This window comes from Ursus americanus, chromosome 29 (assembly GCF_024610735.1).
Source record: "Ursus americanus isolate L20-20 chromosome 29, mUrsAme1.1.p, whole genome shotgun sequence".
Classification (NCBI taxonomy): domain Eukaryota; kingdom Metazoa; phylum Chordata; class Mammalia; order Carnivora; family Ursidae; genus Ursus; species Ursus americanus.
Genome location: NC_142155.1, coordinates 8,356,154 through 8,376,641, shown reverse-complemented (window position 1 = coordinate 8,376,641; position 20,488 = coordinate 8,356,154). Strand labels below are relative to the sequence as shown.

Below are 20,488 nucleotides of genomic sequence, written 5' to 3'. Positions count from 1 at the left end.
GTGCAATGTGATTCTAAAGATCATCCCAAGTCATCTGAATCTATTTATCATGTTAATGTTTTAAATTTACACATAAATATTAATCGGAATAATTATAATCTCTCACTTTTTGTTCAGTTTCTCTTGCTTAGAATAATCTGTGTTACAGAATTTGCCATTGGTGATTTCCATCTTGGTAAGGTATAATTTAACTAGACAATGCATATAGATTTTTCCCCTAGGTGTAAAAATCCTGCTCTGTAGAATTTCAAACTTAAAGAATCAATCAGAAAATTAATTCCATACATGCTGCCTAAAAGTGTAGACTTTATTTTTCTTAAGATTTATTTATTTATTTGAGAGACAGAGACAGAGACAGAGAGCACAAGCAAGGGGAGAGGCAGGGGGAAAGGGAGAAGCAAACTCCCTGCTGAGCTGGGGTTCAATCCTAGGACCTGGAAATCATGACCTGAGCTGAAAGCAGATGCTTAACCATCTGAGCCACCCAGGCACCAAAAGTGTAGACTTTAAAAGGTCTGCGGTGTACTTGACCCACTGGCCATGGGATCAGTGATATCCCCGGGACAGACCAGCTTGTTTCCAGTGCACCTGCTGCTATAGTAGAAGTAAAGTAATTAATCCCTTCCTGTTGTTGCTGATACCATGAGAAGTTAAGGGGTGGTATGTAAGTCCAGATAGGGGAATCCCAGGGAAAATAGTGAACCTAGCCAAAGTCACAGGACTAGGGGAAAAGTCAAAGGTCTGAACAGTAGACTAGAGTTTGTGGTTAGAATTTCCACTGGAAAGAAAATATGTGCCCAAAATTAAGGCAGAAGATATTATATAAGTCCACAAGGGAAAGGAAAGACAGTATATGGAAACAAAGTCACTGGGGAAATGGAGCACCTTGGAACAGCGTCTAAGAGAACAGGTTGCCTCCACTTGGCTCACTTATTGGGAAAATAGAGAAAGCAAGGACCCAGTCTTTAATCAAGCAGAAAGCTCACCTAGTTATCAGAACACCAAGGCCAGCTGCCACCGGACCCTTGATGCTGAAACAAGGAAGCAGTGACCATTCACCACCTTAAATTCTCAGAGTTAGCTCCAGAACAGCAAAGCAATGAAGAGATTAAGAGTACAAACTGAGGAGTCCAATTGCCTGACTCAAATCCCAGATCTGTCATCCGCTTGTTGGAGAGCCTTAGACAATTCCCTCAGCCTTTTTATCTATAAAATTGTGGAGTATATGAATATATGCCTTATGGGGTTGCTAGTAGCTAATACATAGAAAACATTCAATATAATATTAGCTACTTATTTGTTTATAATGATCATGTGATAAAATGGGTAATAGACTTGAATTTGTAACTTCTGCCAAGTGACTTCTCTTCCTTCATCTTAGTACTGTCTTCTCTTAAGTGATGAGGTTGTACTAGATAACTGGTTCACAACCCTGGATGCACATTAAAATCACGTAAAAGCTTCCAAAACTTACTGAGGTCAAATTGAATCAGAACCTCTAGGGCATAGCCCCAGGCATTTGAATTTTTCTAGCATCCCTGCTGATCCTGATGAGCAGGGAGTGTTGAGAACCACAAGACTAGATGATATGATAATTCCAAGTGAGCTCAGAGTTCAGTTTCCTGCTGGGTACGGATGGCTCCAAGACCAAAGCTGTATAATCATCAACAACGTGAGACTCAAAAGCCCCATTCCTACTTGAAATCAGACCAGGTACAGAAGTACCAAGAGAATCAGGAGCTCTTACAGAAAACTCTTGCATTAATATGATAAATTGTTAATATCTTCCACTTAAGAGGCCATATCAGTTTTGTTGCCAAGAAAGATTTAGAATAACTGAATGCAAAAAAAAAGGGGGGGGGGGAAGCCTTCCAGAAGCCAACAGTCCTTTTTCTCCAATGGATATAACACTAATCCTTTCCCTCCTTTGATACTGTTGCACCCTTTTACATAAAGATAAGAAATGACATAAGGGAAGTTTTGAGTTGATTTGTTAGAGGGAAATCAGGGGAGATCCTGTGAATGAAACAGAGGGACTTGATGAAATATAATATAGCACTACTTTTATTTTGGATTAAATAAACCTATGCCACAGCGCAAAGAGTATATTTGCTTCAGGAATATGTTTAACATGTCAGGTAAGCAGTAGTATAAGTCCTGTGCATTGACCAGTAATGAGTGTTCATGTGTATGCTGAGGTGGGGGTGGGGTCAAGGTATGCTAATATGTTTTTGACAAGATACTGTTTTCAATTCATAGAATAAAATTTTTCAGAGGGTAGAGATTCATTCTGTTATGTGCTCAATTCACATGAAACATCCATATATCCTAGGATATTCAATCCCATCACCTGGGATATTTGATACATAGAGTATTTATGGACACTGACATCAGAAAAAGCAAAGCATTATCTGATCTTTCAAAATTTAATAAGAACTGCTCTCCTTTTACTTCAGATAATCCAAAAGTTAAATGCCATACATGTAAATAGAAACTCAAAAATTTTAAATATATCTAAATGATCAGACATTTAGCATCATTAATAGTCACTCTTGGTTAATAAAGATAAAAGAATTAAATAAAATATCCAATAAAATAGTTCACGCTATTGATCACAGTAGCAAACCACTGTTTGAAAGTATCAGGTAATTTTCCTTAAACTATAGCAAGCTCTCTGTTTTTTTCTGAAGGAACAACATGCTGCCAGATTAACAACTCACTACCTAAGCAAAGTTTTGGGAAGCCTATGAGAGCTCTTACATGGAATGAGACCTTCTATTCCCTTCTTCATTGCCTCCTCCAACCAATGTACATGCACCAACAAAGACTTCTTCAGGGAACACTGCTACCAACACCTGAAATAAATATTCTGTAGGACTCCCTCTTGAACCCACTTAACAAACTGAACGCTAATGACCAAGGCAGGGATCTGCAGAGCATTTTGAATGTTACAACAGAAGCTGGGGTTCTGAGTTGTCAACAGAGGCAACACAAGGAGACCAAAACCCCAATGGTACCAAAGGATCTGGCTACAAGAGCAACCATAATAACTCATAAATGCAAATGCTCCGTGCCACCCTCTCCCAGGGAATCAACTCAGCAATGTAGAAACCAAGAACCATGGGCTCTTGGGTGGCTCAGTCAGTTAAGTGTCTAACTCTTGATTTCAGCTCAGGTCATGATCTCAGGGTTGTGAGATGGAGCCCGCCATTGGGCTCTGTGCTGGGTGTGGAACCTGCTTAAGATTCTCTTTTTCTCTCTCCCTCTGCCCCCCCCAAAAGAACCACATTGCCCCATCAATAACTGTGGAAGAATAGCTTCTGCATTTCAGTACCCAGGCTTGGCTCTTCCTGGGTTGCCCAGCTCTAGGGGCCATTGAAGTTTCTGTCTCTAATTTGGGATCTGGGAAAGAGTCTGAGCCCCTGGAGTGTCACATCCTACAACTTAACAAAAACATCTCATAGTCACCTATGTGGAGGTCTTCCTTGAACTTTAATTTAAGCCTACTTTACAAGAAAGTAGTTGAAAATATGGGCTGACTAAGGTCAAACTGCCTGGGTTTGAATGTCCAACCTACCAGTGCGCATGTTACTTACCATCTATCAGCCTCATTTTTGTAATCCCTAAAACAGAGATAAAACTAGTGCCTCACAGGGTTATGAGAAGTAAATAAAATCATCCAGTTAAAGTGTTTGGCACAATGCCCAGCACAGAATAATCTCCAGTATATGCCACCTAGAATTATAATCATTTATAGATACTAAATAATTACATATAGCTATATGTTATATAGATGATATGTATTATATGTAGTTATTATCATTATATTATGTATTATATCATCATATAAGAATTGGGATTCAGATGCACAGTCATTGGTAGGAACACCTGGGATGCGGGCAACGACCTCCAAAATGAACAACATATAGAAGGTGGGGATATGTGACCCAGAATTGAGGATCCCCTGAGGAGTGAATTCTACCAATGCAGCTGGCTTCCTTATGCACCAGAACAAACAACAGGCTGTGATCAAAGCAGTTGGTTTGGTGATGTCCAAACCAGAAGATGATAACTATCAAGACAACATGTGAAAGTTAAGCTTATGTGTGAGGCCCCTCCCTCATCCAAATACCAGGCTGCCCAAGCATGTATCACTTACTAAACAGTTATTGAAACACAAAGAGCCTTGAATATCTCCAGTGTCACATTTCAAGACTTACAGAATAATTAGAAAAAATCTGAGCTGGCAAAACTCTTCCCAGCTCACCCTGGCAAGCAGACCATCTTTGTTTTCCAGTAGTGTGTGTTGTCGTCACAGTAACTGTGAGCCTCCAAATACAGGCCCAGGCCGTCATTTCCTCATGGACTTAGGCTGCCACACTGAAATAGCATTATGAACTCAGCAATGCCTCTTCCTTTCCTGTTGTGCTGTGGTACCTCAAAGAAGCAGGCCTTAAAATGAGTTACTTAAGACATAAGTATATTAAAGAGATATAAAAAAAATAAAAATCCTTTTATCCCTATTACCATATCACCTATGACTCCTGTGTGTGTGTGTGTGTGTGTGTGTGTGTGTGTGTGTGTGTAAAGACCTTATTTTTACAAAGATCTTTTAGATAAACAAGGCAAGTTGGCAGTAATTTGATTGTCTTGGTGATGTCAACAGTCTACTGTTTTTAATCAAATTGTCTTTCTGCTTTAAATCTTCAGCAAATCACTTTTCAAAGAATGTATTTGGCCAACTCTGATGAGTTCATTTCATGGATTTCCCACACCTTTTCCTTACAAAGATAAGCAGTAGCTAATTCATTTCTTCAAAGTAATTTGGGAAGATTGCAGTTACAATTGTTGCAAAAGCAAACAAAACAAAACAAAACAAAAAGACTATTTTCAAGGGTAGACCTATAAGATCTTTGGCCAGTGAAGCAACAATCATGTTCATCTACGTTTTGGTAAAGGAGGTAGGTTGAATTTAAGCAAGAAAGCAAAAAGAGAAAAATCCCTGAACCTTAAGGACTAAAAGTCAGTGCTCTTGAGATAAATCCTGCATTTGTTTTAAATTTTTTTAGTCTGTCTTTCACAGACCTCAGAAACGCATAAATCACCCAATATTATGCGTGTTGACACCATTTCCCAAAAAGGAAAAGCAACGCCAACCTTCTTTTGAATTTTCAGTGCTGCTGTGGCTTAAGCAAAGCTCTCAGGGACTGGGGTGCTGGTTAACGTCCTGTTACTTCATTTCTGCTGGGAGTTTCTCAAGTTCTGCAATCAGCTGGTTAGCAGCCAGCTAGAGCTGCTCAATTCATATTTGACTTTCCTTATTCTAAGTTCTTCCATAACTCCTTCTTTGCCTTTGAAATCAAACTGCCTCAACTATTGTCACAGGGAAAGGAGAATTCTGCCTGTAGCCTTTTCCCTTCTGTGATTAGCCAAAGAGTAAGAAGGACTATTTAAGGAAAAAGAAGAACATAACCCAATATATTTTCCGGAGGTTCCTATATTTTTGCCCTAAAGCCTTTATAATGTATTCTATAAAGCCAGGAAAAGTTCTTATTTTTTTTTTCTCTTCTTCCTTTTTCTTTCTAAAGCAAGGTTTTCATTAAAGAATGACCATTCTAAAACCCAGTTAGCTTTATCTGTTAGAAACGTATACTTTCAATTGGGAAAAATGAAGCAAATGGTCAGGTCGAAGCCGTAACTAGCCGGCAGAAAGTTTGTTAGCGCTAAAGCTACTGAGAAACTTCCCTGTTTATAAGAGTGTTCCAAATGTTTTTGTTAAATTAAATATACAGAATAGTAAGTACCCCATAATATACACATACATCTTTATGATATAACAAGGGTTTTTTTGTTTGCCTTGGAATATACTTTCTTGTCATGTTTAAGAAGAATGAATAGGATTAAGGACGATGAATAGCAAGAATTCATTTCCATTTGGTAAGGTTAAAGCTAGCGTGAGATGACCTTTTTTGGTCTTTTCATTTTTATCTGTTACTAGGTTGGTAAAACAAAACAAAACATCTAAGGGAAGAAATAAAGAATGATAAATTTAATAGTATATTTTCTATAGAGGAGGAAGTCGCCGTTGCCATACATTACCCGGTGCTATAAAAAAGACACCCAAGCACGATGTATAAACACACTTTATCTCCAAGTGCAAATATAGAAACCATAGAACAGCCTATGCTGTGGGTGATTTTTTAGCCTTTTTAGTAATGATTCTATAAGACAGCAGGCTGCTGAGTGATAAGGGGGGGGGTTGAAACATAAATTCCATACTAAATGATTGGCAGGCGTTCAAACTATGTGTGCTTACAGTACCCAGCAGCAAAGTATGTCCCAAACAAGATTCCACATTTAAACAATACATTCTTCTGCCTTTCCTATGATCTAGGAACTTGAGTTCAGACTATCTGTATCTAAGAATTTTGTGGGCAACGAAGATTAAAATAAACAGAAAACTGCATTTAGGATGTGATAATAAAGCAATAATAGCTTAAATTTATTGAAAAGCCTACCAGACAACTAAGTTTTATTAACTCATTTAATCTTCAAAACCATTCTATGAGGAAGATAGTATTATTATTCTCATTTTACAGATGAGGAAACTGAGGCACAGTGAGTAATTTGCCCAGTGTCACAGTGAGTGCAGATTGAATCCAGGCCATCTGGCAGGCCTTCCTTGCCTCCTCCTTCATACCAATATCCTTGTCGTATTTTCAACTCAGATTTAAGGAAACAAATTTATTGTATTAGCTTATCTTTCTATTGCTATAGATGTTAAAAATAATTAATGTATAAACAAATTTATGTTGCAGCCTTTCAGATGTCATATTTCTAACAAGTTGTTACCAATTTTCTCTCTTAAATCTTTCTGCTGAAATAGATCTCAATCTAAGCTTTCCCCCTCACGTCCCAAGGTGCTGCTTTCCTAAAACCCATGTGTGTAGAAAAATAAGATGAGATAAATAAGTAAAAAAATGGATTAAGCAAGCTCTGTAAAATCTTATTTCTTAGGGCACCTGTTTCATGAAGAAATTCTCATCTTCCAAAAAAGAAAAACACAATCAGCATTAGTTTAGAATGTGCATTTTGCCACCAAGTTTCACTTCTAAAAAATAAAAGTATAACCACAGGAAAACCACTGCTAAATGAATATATTGAATATTTCACAAATTTCATTGGGAAAATCCCATAACGATTCTTGCTAAACACATTTACAAGAGTAATTTTAACTTTCTTGGCTATCTTAAAATATAAAGAAAAGGCCCTTCTTTCAGTGGACACAGAAAAAAATTGCTTCAAAATCATAATTCATGTTTTATCTCACACAGTAAGGCTACAGGTTTCATGAGTGATTAAAAATAAATCGGAGAAATGTCTCTATTTTTAAATATCTAGGGAAAAAAGAAAAAGGGATCATAACACAATATTTAAATATTTTAATGTTCCAGGCTAGATTGTAATCCATGATGACCTACAGATAAAAGTAGCCATGATTTAAAGAAACAGTACCAAAGGTAATCATAAATTGAATCTGGTACCAAAAGATGATAAAAGTTATGTGAATTATAGCATTTAGGTGAGTAGATGCATACACAGGACAAGTACCTATCTAGTATATATACGGTCTTTATATATAGTTCTTTCTAGTTCATTCTCAACGTACATCATCTCCACAATCAGGTACATGAGCGTAGTTAGAATTACTTGTAACCTCTCTGTGCACGATAAAACTACGAAGACTTGCCTTAATAAATTTTTGAGATTAAAAAGTTATTAACCACAATTAACATTTGCTTTTCTTGATTTTATACTTATTTATACTTTCTCACATACTCATGATCAGAAATCTAGAACCAAAAAAAGTTAATGGAACATCCACAGTGTGCATGGAGATAAAGAGCTCCAAAATCAAGTGGTGCTCAGGTCGATGTAACTGTTTCATTAAACTGTTCTAAATTTAAAGATGCAAACCCTATCCCAAAGTACCTTAATTCTAATAGAGCACCAAACTGTCTAAAAAGGAATCACTTCTAAAAGGTAAGGTCAGGGAATCGTTGTGAAAGTAGAAGACACTGATCTGGGCTTTAAAGAGTGGACACGGTCTCTACAGGAAAGAGGAGGAAAGGTACTCCAGGCAGGGGGAATGAAACAGGCAGAGGTGTGGCACTGAAATGTGCACTGTGCATGTGTTTGGAGAATGGCCCAAAATCTGAAATATCTGAAGCAGAAGGACACTTGTTGTTGAGTAGTGGGAGCTGAAACTGGAAAAGTTAAGTACGTGCCAGATGATGGAAGGTTTTCAAAATACCCGGCCTAGGTGTTTGGCAGCAACCAGGAGCCCCAGAAGATAACTGAAGAGTAAGAGAAACAAGCAGAGCAATGTTTTAGAAAAATTAACCCCGTGGTCATTGGCAAGATGGTTTGGATGGCAATGAGGGGGAGGAGCGGAGCAGCGCTGTTACAGTCCAGACCGAGGGTGAAGGCAAGAGGACTTGGTGTGGTAGGAGATACAGTGATGGAATCTAACAACCCTTATGATGAAGGGGAAACTGCAGATTGCAAAATAACACAGATATGTGAACTCGAGCGAACGAGAGACCAGAATTCACATGGTTTGTGGAGGGTTTGATTGTGCATACACTGGAGGGAAGCACATGGTCTAACCTGAGCTATTTTTGTTTCTCAGGGGTAAATTTACAGCCCTGAAGACAATGCTACTCAGAAATCGATTCATCAGGAAACACGGCTTTCACCCAGGGCCAAATGCTCTACTCAGTTATCTACACACTGTTCCACTGACTCCAAAAGAAATTACATGCCTAGAACTAATGGCAGACTTTGGCCTTACACATACAATTGTAAGCCAACAATGTGACCCTTCCTGAGATAAAAACAAGAAAAATGTAAAGCATTTAGTTCTGACTTTTCAAAACTTTTTCAAGATGAAGATACCTCATCTCCACTAAAGTACCAGGAGTTTCATTCTCTGATACCAAGGTTACCAAACTGCATTTTGCACTATACATGTACACATTCATTATATATGATTAGCTTCATTTACTTCATAAACTAATCATGCAATCAGAATTAGGAAGCATTGTACATACTGAAATGTATGTAGTATTTCCTTCTCCTGAACATTTCAATATATAAGCTTTAATTAATTTTTCTTAAAATAGAAACATTTACTGAAAGGGTTGATACATTCTTATTTGTCAACAAACCACCTGTTCAAAACTGGTCTTGGGTAAATTCTTTCTTTAAGTTGACAAAATAGACTCAAATAATTCCTTTTAAAATATGCGTCTGTAGCTTCTCTGATATCATCCTTAGATTAGAATATTCATTCAAATCATCACGTTCATTTAAAGGAACAAATTTATGCAAATCTAGCCCAACTATAGACTCCAGATATCAGTAACCATATCCTAACAGTCAGCCATAACTTTTGTCAGAATCAATGTGAAATCGATCACTCTAAGCAATTCTGATAAAACTGCATGGCAACTCATGGAAGGGGAGATAATACACCAACAGATAAAGGGAGGATTTCCTTCACACTTTAGTAAACACACTCATATACACCTATATACAACTTTAGACAGAAGTTTTTCTCTAATAGATTCTATTTCAGTTTTAAAAATCAGAATCTGTTTAATCTCTACAGAAGCAATTACTCAGTTTATTTTTTTCTAAATCACAAAACAACATTCTCCCGAGTAGTTTTATATCCAACAACTGCAGAAGTAGTGATTTAATAGCAGCTGTATTTTGTGCCTCGTCAGAAGCACTTGGGGTGACTATAACGTAACCAGGTCAGAACCAGCACAAGGTGTACCAGTGTAATCAGAGAATCAGGCGAAGGGAGAAGCAGATAGCAGCAAGTCTTAAGTACAGCAACACAAACACCGTGCAGGACTTTCCTCTCATTTACCACGCAAGCTGCTCAGCTAGTTTCAGTAAATGAACGTTATTTTGCTCCTAGGGAAAATCTCTCGTCCATTGTTTAGCCATCTTAATTGTGAAAGGAGCTGTGAAGCTGTCCTTTGCCATATTTCTGTTACCTGCCCAAGAATGATAACGGGGCAGAAATATTTTGATGGCTATTACAACATCGTAACAACCTTTGTGCTTAAAAAGGAATTGGTGTAATTCTGAAAGAGATGATGTTACTGATTCTTTCAAAATAATCCACAATGATTATGATAATTCCTTAAGTGTGTTATCACATAGTGGAAACAGCAAGAATCAAAGGAATCCGACAACACAGAATCTGAGAGAACACTCTTCTTACAGAAGCAGAAATTTCTTAAGAGAGTAAATAGCTATTTATTTTGGTCTTACCTGACGGCAGCTTGTTTAACCAAGGGTATGTCCTTTATGGAGGTAGTTTATCCTTTGAAGAACCCAGTGGCTTGTCCCACAGCCCCAGGGAGACTGGAGTCTTGGAAAACTATCCAGCCCAAAAGAATACAGAGGAAAAAGCTTTTCCCACTTTCTTTCCTAGGACTAGCCAACAGCTGAAGTCATGCAGGAAACTGAGTAGAGGGAAGGGGAAAGCAGCTTCTTCTCCCTGAAATCCCGATCAGCAGAAATTGGAGGCTCTTGTCTATCTCCCACCCAGACTTTTGTTTAAAAGTTTTTTCAACTGTTGCTAGGTGTTGTTGGGTTCTGAGATTAGGTTTCTCGTCTTCTGCTCCCTTCACAACACTGTCGGAGCAATGACTTTGTTGAGGAGCTGAGCTCGCGCGTGCTATATTTAACCAGTGTTCTCAGCAAGTCAAGCCTGTCAACAGCTGAGAAGTTTGGAGCCGGCTTTACTCAGTTCCTCGGCAGCTGGGTTATCAGTGGATATAGCTCTGCTCGCCCCGTAAAAGATTGCAGGGAAACCGGCAGATCCTTTTAAGGACACAGAGGTAATTATTACTTGAAGCTCTTAAATACAGATTGTGATTTGGGACTTTGAATCTGAAGAATAAATAGCAGTTGTCTTGAGCAGAGCAATTTACCAATGCAATATTTTTCTCAATTAGACACTCTCAGATAAATGTTCTCAAATTTAAAACAGCCTTTTAAAAATGTGCCACAACTGTTGGGAAAATTCACAGAAAGAGATCATTCCAGACAGTTTTTTACATTGGTGTGTTACTTTCATAGCTAGATGGCTTACCCTGTCATAATCAGACTTGATCAGCTAGTATACCTGCATGTTATTAAAATAAGGTTAACATAAAGGAATGTCTGTATATTATGTTTTTGAATGGAAGAAGGTTAAGAAGGAAAACCTTAGCATTCTCACTCAGGTCATTCATTCAAAGTAAGAAGTGGAGAACACTTCAGGAAAACGAGGACATGAAAAGCCTCTGGTTGTTGACAGCCTGGCCACATCATTAACCCTCCAGGCTCCAAAACCAGAGAAGGGTCACTTCTACCCTGAACTCTCACATGAAGACTGTCTCAAGATACTTTATTTGCTTTATTTTATATCATAAAATAGTATGAATCTGCCATGATTAAGATTTATGGGGGAAAAAAGTGTGTTTAACTAGTTTTGGGGACTATCTTATTACATATATGAAGTTAACAGTAAGAGAAACTGAGAGAGATTCCTTTAGCCACAGGCAAAGTAGGAAGGGACATACACACACACATACACACACACACCCCATTATTAGTTAACATACTAGAAATATTGCCCTGATAAAAATGTCACCAACCACATTATAAAGGTTGACCCCCTTCCTGAGATCAATTGATCAGCCTCAGGATACACTTTTTTTTGACATGCAAACTAAAGTTAGACCAAGCAGACAAATAAAGGCATGGATTTATCTTTTAAGTACTGCGTATTTGTGAGAAGTGGCTTATGTACTAGATAACCCTAATGTCTCTCTGGGAAAGGCTACCAGTCTTCACAAGACGGGTGTGCATGCGTGCGTGTGTGTGTGTGTGTGTGTGTGTGTGTGTGTGTCTTCTTTTTAAAGAAATGACCCTCACCGCCAAGATTAGCTGACCCCCCTACACTTCAACCCATTAGAAAACATTTCAGTTCTTCCCATCCCAGCCACCACACTAACAGCATTCATCCTTTCCCCTTAATTTATTTACTACTATTCACATACAAAATTACATTTGTTCAGATTCTTAGTCTTCCTGGGTCTGGGCCAACTTTGATTTTTAAAAAAGACTTCTATTAAGATGAAAGTGTTCTTAAGTGAAATTAACAGACTCATCTAGAACACTAATGGATCTTTCAGAAACAATCTATTCACAGTGCCTAAAAAGTGGGTTCTGATAGGAAGTGGAAGTGTGTGACTGGGCTAGGCCGTAGTTCAGAACGACCAGGAGAACATTTTTTACAAAGAGCTGGGTGTGGAGAAATTATTGTTTGGAAAATGCACACGCCTCACACAACATAACCCACGTGCAATAGCACCAGGTTGAGAACCATTTCACTAAAGAGGACTCCAGGAATGTATCATTTCACTTCTACTAAAAGTTCACTTTATAGATGTCTCCAATCCAAAATGAAACAGAGAAGCTTATAGCCCAAGTCAAGATAACTAAGGGGAAATAACCCACTTTGTCTTTAGGGACCGAGATAATTCCATCAGGAGCATGATAGTTATTTCTTCTCTAACTATGCAGACAATTAGAGTTTACAGTGGTTTTCTTTTTTTGCTTTAATGAAAACCTAGTCCTCCCACCATTGTTTTCTCTAGCACTTGGATTAGTGGTCCATTGTTACTATTAATTTATTTTAAACAGTGTGATGACAAGCAACAGCACACAGAGTATTTTATATAATTAGATACTGTTGCTACCTTCAAATTATGTTCTTTAAGCATATGTGCTTGTCTAACTCAGTATCCCACAATAATCAGTCTCTCTCTCTCTCTCTCTCTCTCTCTCTCTCACACACACACACACACATACATATGCATTCTCTATCCCTCTTTATAAAGTGAATTTATTTTTGAAAGCTTTCCCCCTGGGAATGATTATTCAGACAAAAGAATTTCCTACATAATCCACAGAGGAAGTAGTGCCATTAAGAGCTATTAGAAATTTGTGTTTTGTATACAGTCAACAAGGAACTGATTTTTCAACACATATTGTTAATATATTACTATTCAGCTGCATCCTTTCCCCACAGTCTTAAGTGTGAGCATTCTGAGAACATCTGATAAACTTAAAACTAAAGCTGAATTTCCCAACTTCAAGAATGAGTCATGATGAAAATTTTACATAAGAAGATAGGTTAATAATATCAATGAGAAAAAAGCGAATGAATTAAGTAAGAGTGTTGGCACATTATCTCTACATCCGTTTCTAAAACAAATTTTACCTACTTTGTTCATTTGAAGAGATATTTTTTTAAGTAAAAAATTAATCAGTTTGAGATTTGCTTCAAAATGGAGTTGAGGAGTAAGGGGTCGTGAGGGGAGTTTCCAAACAAACATCTCTGTTATTGTTTATTGCCTGCATCTGAGACTTAAATATAAGCTCCTGGGTAGTAGAGAATGTTTCCTGTTTGTTCCTTACTGAATAAGCAAGCACCACAGTAAGTGTTCAATAAACAGAAATGATTGAATGAGCAAATGAACAATATAAAGATGAAAAAAACTTTAGAGTATGTTATCCAAAACTTACAGAAAATGCTTCTAGGGTCTCTGGACAGAGTTATGTCATTATTACTTGCATATTAAAAGTTATAGAAAGAAATTCATAGATTGCAAATTAGTTATTTTGAATTTTGTTAAAATTTCAAAGGAAAGTTAATAGATTTAGGATAATAATAAAAATACTTATGTAACACTCACTATGTGCCAAGCACATTTCTAAAGGCTTAACATATATTCTCACAATAACCCAATGAGACAGGTATTATTATTATCCTCCCCCATTTTACAGGGAAGAAAACTGAGGCATAGGGATATGAAGTAACTTGATCAGGTTACATGCTAATAAGTAGCAGAATCAGAATTTGAACTAGAGAGTCTGGTCCCAAAAATTTCTGTTCCTATCCACCTAACTGCCTCCTTACACTTAATAGTCTCAATATCCTGTTCTTGGTAATTACTGAGAGCCAAAAGATATAGACTTTGCTATACCTGAATAAATATACTTCCGACCAAAAAAATAAAATTCTACAGCTCTGAGGCAGATAGAAAAAAAAATAACTACATGATCAGCATGGTAAAATAAAAGCTCATTGGAACTGAAGTCCTGTTGAATACCAGAGAAGAGAAAATTGGACTGGAAAGAAGATAATTGCTTGGGAAAAAAAAAAAGTGTCTATTTTTAAGCAAAGGATATGAGCTGTTCAGTATTCTCTCTAAAACAAACAATGCATGATGTTCTATGATGAATGAGTTCAGTGCCTAATGAAATTCTAAAATTACATTCTAAAAATATAATTTTGGTCTATGATTTGATAAGCAATTTTTAAATGTTTACAAGCTACGCATTCACAACCAAAACTTCTCAAAGATGTAACCAACAACAAGAAAAAAGCATAAGACAATATGGGGGGGTGGCAGGAGAAATCATTTTACATTAACTAGTGCTTTGATATCAGAATAATATTGTGTCACAGTTGCTATAGTCAGGTTTTATAATTTAAAAATACTTGCATCTTTTATTAATCTAGATATACTTCTATTTAAATCTTACAAAACTTTAAAAGAAATAGTGCTAATATTTTGTAATATCTATACACATTCAAAATAAAATAAGTACCTTGTCCTGTTCACTAATAAAACACATATAATGTCACTTATATATTTATTCATAAAATATTCAATTAAACCATTTATTTTCCCAACAGCTTCAGAGAAAAGAGAGCCAAGAATAGGTTTTTAGAAAGTTACAAGATAATAATATTTTTCCATTTACTTGAGCAAAGTAAGCATTTACATGTTTGATTTAGATATTAAAACCCCCACTTCTCTGCTTGAATTTGGATAAATAGAACTTAACTCAGAAAGTTATTATAGGATCATATTCTATCAAGATCACAAGCATCCTTCTTTTCAATAGAGACAACTAACATTCTCCTGAGTATATTTCCTTCTTCCTTTCCTGTTCCAGAGTCATCCCCCACTCTTGTTCAATGCTCTAATTCTTAGTTGTAATGGATGACTCAATTTTCTATGAAGGGATGGGACATTTAGTCTCCAAGAAATAGACACAGAATTGGGAAACCAGTGATTGGGCACAGAACCATGCAAAATAATGACTTTTCTCCACAGAGCTTATGGGTTTGTATGTATACACTCTATAGATAATTACAGTTAACTCTGAAAAACAGGCTGCCTTGGAAGCAGTGGTTAAAGACCTCTGATTCTGAAGTCAGGCAAAGCTAGTTTGAATTCAGACTCCATTACTTAATACCTGTGGGAACTTAGCAAATTATTTCGCCTAAGACGACTTTACCTCTTCTATAAGATTAATGAAAGAATTTAAGACTATTTATAATAGCCAAACACTAGAAACTCTGAGTGCTTTATACAATTGAATGCGTGTATTGTAGTGTAGTCAGTCAGACGATGGCTTGCTATTTACAGCAATAAGAATGAACAATCCACAACTGAACATAACAATATGGATAAATCTCTCAAATAAAATGTTAAATGAAAGAAGCTAGACCCAAAACAGTACACTGACGATTCCATGTACAACAAGTTCAAAAACAAGCAAAATAAATTTTTGGTTTTGGAAGTCAGAATAGCAGTTATCCTTAGGAGGTGGGGACACAACTGGAAATGGGCACAAGAAAGGCTTCTGCGGCATTGAATATTCTATTTCTTGCTGGTTATGCCAATGTGTTCAATTTGCAAAAATTAACCAAGCTGTATATTGGTGATTTTTTTTATGTATACTTAGGTATTTTTTGTTTGTTATAATTTAATAAAATTTTAAAAATAAAAAATAATTTAAAAGTAAGAGTCCTTACCTTCTGAAATATTTACAGATGAAATAATATAGTGTCTTGGATTTACTTGAAAACAACCCGGTGTCAGGAAAGGAAGAGACGTGGACAAGAGAATAATGAAACAAGATTGGCCAAAAGTTGATAGCTATTGAAGCTGGGTAATGGGTGATCATTATACTACTCTCCCTACTTTCATACAAATTACTTTTATACTATTTCTTCAAAATAGCCCTTACTGTTAGTTATTATTTTAATTATGAATATTAATGTAACTGTCACCTTAAAGTATCTATACAAACTGAACTCTTTGAATCCAACCAAGTCTTTACATGGAAATCACATGGAATTCCATTGATGTCATGAGATAATCAAGAAGACAATTGGCTTTATAATATCGACACATACTATTAGCAATTGAGATCAAAAGTTGAATTTAAAAAAAGTAAGGAAACTAGAAAGAACTGCCTGAAGCAAATTAGTACTAAAACCACTGGGGGAACAAGCTTCATTCTTGCTTTTATCAACAAAACTCATTAACATATTGTTCTGCCTGTCTGATAATGAAAGGGAAAAACATCAAGAAACGAAGATGTCTAGGCAGCAAAAGCTGTGGGCCAACAACTAACAAGTGGTCAGTAACAGGAAATGTCATCATGAGGGTTCAACACTCAGGGTGAAAAGTTCAGGGGGAGAAGTGCTCAGAAATCCTTGAATTCGGTATCCATTTTACAGCTGAGCAGGCCTTGTGTGCTTAATATTTGTATTCTTTACTTCTTTCATCTGAAAAACAGGTTATCATTCACCTCCTGGGAGAGCTGGAACATTATAGTCAGGGACAGGAAAGTGTTTTAAAATGATGAAATATCTAGAAATTTTGTGTGTTAAAGCTTTCCTTTTGGTCACCTTCCTTCAGGACTCTGAGGTAAGTTAACCATATGATGAAATGATGAAGTAAGTTCTTTAAAAAGCTTAGTGTTAAACAAGTATAAAAATGAATGTAGAAACTGGAATCATTAGGTCCAGTGAGATAAAAAAAAAATTGAATGAAAATTACAAAGCACTAATTTTTTAAAAAACAAGTTGACTTCTTTAAGACAATTATAATTTCCTTGTTGATTCTTTAGCCATTAAAAATAACATTACAGAAGAATATTAAATTATTTAATGAATTGGAAAGAAATTCACTGAAAGTTAAGTGAGAGCATTAATGAATTGGTATTATTTCATTGGGTGATAGATATAAATAGATATGATATAGATATAGGTATTTCCTCACAGGCTATATATATATATGTATTTCTATAGAAATACATAAATACGTACATATGTGTATATACATATAAATGTATATTTATATCTGAAATATATAAACCATAATACTTACAATGGTTACCTTTCCATATGTTTTCTAAATTTTTTTAATTGACATTTTGTTTTTAGAGTAGGAAAATAAGATTATTTAAAATCATTTTTCACAGGGTGGTTTTCCAATATTTTGCTGAGGTAGAAACATAAAGACCTGTGTTTGGCATGACTTTCCTTTCTTGTTACTATTCAGGATTTCAATGAATTTGCCTCAAATAGTGTAATAGTTAAACAAATGAGCACAGCTGAATTTTGTCTGGTGTGAGTCTGGCATTCAGTTTCATTTATTGAATTCCTCTTAATTTTTGCTTACAAGAAAAAGAAAAAGGTCATCTTGTCATGATTCTTCAAAATGAACTAGCGTTGCTTTGCTTTCCATGCTTTTTCTACTTTTTCATCCTTACAAATGTCTTAATTCTTCATAACATTACATCATTGAATTTGCTTCTGTAACTTTCTCCTGTGACATTTTCCCTCTGCGCCATAGATCGTGTTTGGGTTCTGCCTGGAAATTCTGCATGGTGCCAGGAGGAAATATTTTCACCTTTAGGGCTTACCTGAAGAAAGTTTCCAGCCATTGTGTTGCTGTTGACTTTAAGCGATAGGGGAGAGAGAAACACTTTCTGCACTCCCCCAGCAATATCTGGAATATGACATCACTATCTGACTATGTCTTAGAGTAGAAAGAGCCCTGGGAAAAAGGAGACTTTGCTCTGACCTCAATTATCGAGACAATTTTTAAAAATGACTTCATCTCTCTGAGCCTATTTCTTCAATTGTCAAGTAGAGATCATGGAATTTAATCTACACACCCCACCACCACTCTGGACCCTCCATCACTACCACCACCACAGCAGCTGCCATCACAGTACGTAAGAGGATGGGCAGGCAGTGCCGCAGGAGTGGGAATGGAGTGTGAGAGAAAAGAGAAGGCAATAGCGTTCTGGGGGGCCACTGCCATCAATTTTCATTATCTAAAATTAATTTTTATTGCTTAAAATTATTTGTGTTACCTAAAATGTCTTACTTGTTATAAGCTTTGTTTCTAATCTATCCATCATTTTTATAACACATAATTTATTGCTTAGATTTTTATACACAATTCTAAACTGTTAAAAACACTGTAAAACATGCAAAAATAGGAAAGCAGGAGTGTTTATTTTCAAAAATGCTAATTAAATTCGTTATAGCCTGGCTAAAGGGGAAAAAAGTTACAGTTCCAATTTTTGCTCATTGATGCCAACAAACAGTATTCTCATCTTCTGCGTCTGTGTGTGCTTAGAAAGTCGGCCATCTGTAACGCAGGTACATTTGAATGTACATTTGACCAACAGCAATTTATCAGAAAATGAATACATGCATTATAGAAGTAATGGACTTAAGCTACACACCAACATTATAAACCTCCAAATGTTCTCAGATTATAAATAAATAGATGAGAATGAGAGGAAAGGCTTTGAGGAGGCCGTGGACAGTGAGTGGTGACTGGAGCATAACTCATCCTAGTGCTGGGTCAGACCTCCAAACAAAAGGGCTAGTACTTCTCGAGTTTCCTCAAGAAGACATAAATCTTGCGTTTGCCTTTGTGGGATTCAATCAAAATTTGCTATAGAATTAATGTAATAAACAAACGAGGAGCACTTACTCTGTGTAAGGCACTTTGAAGCAATGGTTCTCAGTTGAGACCACTTTTGTCCCCCAGAGGACATTGGGCAATGTCTGGAGACACTCTTGGTTGAGGATTCTACGGCATGCTGTGGGTAGAGGCCAGGGATGCTGCTAAATATCCTACAAAGCACAGGACAGCTGCCCCAAACGAAGAATTATCTGGCCATAGTGTTGATAGTGCCAAGGCTGAAAACCCTGCATGCACTAGGGGATTAAAACACAGTGGGGTGCCTGGGTGGCACAGCGGTTAAGCATCTGCCTTCGGCTCAGGGCGTGATCCCAGAGTTATGGGATCGAGCCCCACGTCAGGCTCCTCCGCTATGAGCCTGCCTCTTCCTCTCCCACTCCCCCTGCTTGTGTTCCCTCTCTCGCTGGCTGTCTCTATCTCTGTCGAATAAATAAATAAAATCTTTAAAAAATAATAAAAATAAAAAACAGTAACACAGACAAGAACCACCCTCAAGAGCTTAGAGTCTGGCAATGAAGATAAGGCAGATACACAGCAAAATGGACAGAGCAAGAGGAGCTATAAGAAATATACAGAGAAAAAAATGACTTGTAGCTTCAGGGACCAGGGAAAACTTTGAAAAATAATACCATAAATGTCCATCTTAACATTCCTAAAATAATTTAAGGGTGCTATTTATTCTTGTAATTCTTTTTTATGTCAATAGTGATAAAGTAACCAACAAATGCTTATAGAAAACATCCTCTCTATTCTTGAAACTGTATTAAGTTCCCCAGGAAGACAAAGCCGAATAAAACAGAGCCACTATTCTCTGGAATTTAGAGCAGAGTTACACCTCCAATTCCATATTAACATCATCAAGGTTCATTCCTTCAAACACGTCATGTGTACCAATTATGTACCATACACTGTGTGGCACAAACAGACAAGATTTCTGCCCTTGTAGAACTGTCATTTAGGGGGTGCCTGGTTAGCTCAGATGGTTGGGCATCTGCCTTCTGCTCAGATCATGATCCCAGAGTCCTGGGATCAAGCCCCCATTGGGCTCCCTGCTCAGCGGGGAGTCTGCTTCTCCCTCTCCCTCTGCCTCTGCCCCTGCTTTTGCTCTCTCTCTCTCTCAAATGAATAAATAAAATCTTTAAAAAAAAAAAACAACTGTCACTTGGGGGAGGGGAAAAAAAATCAAACCAATGAATAGATGATATCCGTATGTGACTTCTGTTTTCAAAAATACTGGACTATCTAGTCCCAAAATCCTAAAAGCTTCCCCACTACAAAACACCTAGATATTCTCATTCAAATCTCACAAGCATGCTTTTTGAAATCTAGCTGAGCATGCAAGAAGCTATGGAAAACCTCTAAGGGCCAAAAGCAAAGAGGGAACTAAAAACCAGAATAGTGAGTGTAAACTGACAGTGAGGTCCCTAGGGTGTGGGGAGCAGGAGAATAATTAGTCTCAGAAACCACTAGGTTTTAGTGACGAGGTAGGAATAGGGCATGAAGTGGCAGGTCCCAGAGGTTAGGATCTGGAACTGAGACCCCTG

The 20,488-nt window shown here is 36.9% G+C and overlaps 1 protein-coding gene across 5 annotated transcripts in view; it reads right to left on the bottom strand.

Moving 5' to 3' along the window:
* FILIP1 (filamin A interacting protein 1) overlaps positions 1–20,488 on the bottom strand; it is a 203,374-nt gene that overhangs the window by 165,821 nt on the left and 17,065 nt on the right. Inside the window, exon 1 of one of the 5 annotated variants that reach the window (XM_087856945.1) lies at positions 10,351–10,831. The exons of the other annotated variants lie outside the window; for them this stretch is intronic. The gene's annotated coding sequence lies outside the window, so the exon portion shown is untranslated. Of the gene's footprint in view, positions 1–10,350; positions 10,832–20,488 lie in introns of those variants that run through there. 5 annotated transcript variants of the gene reach the window in all.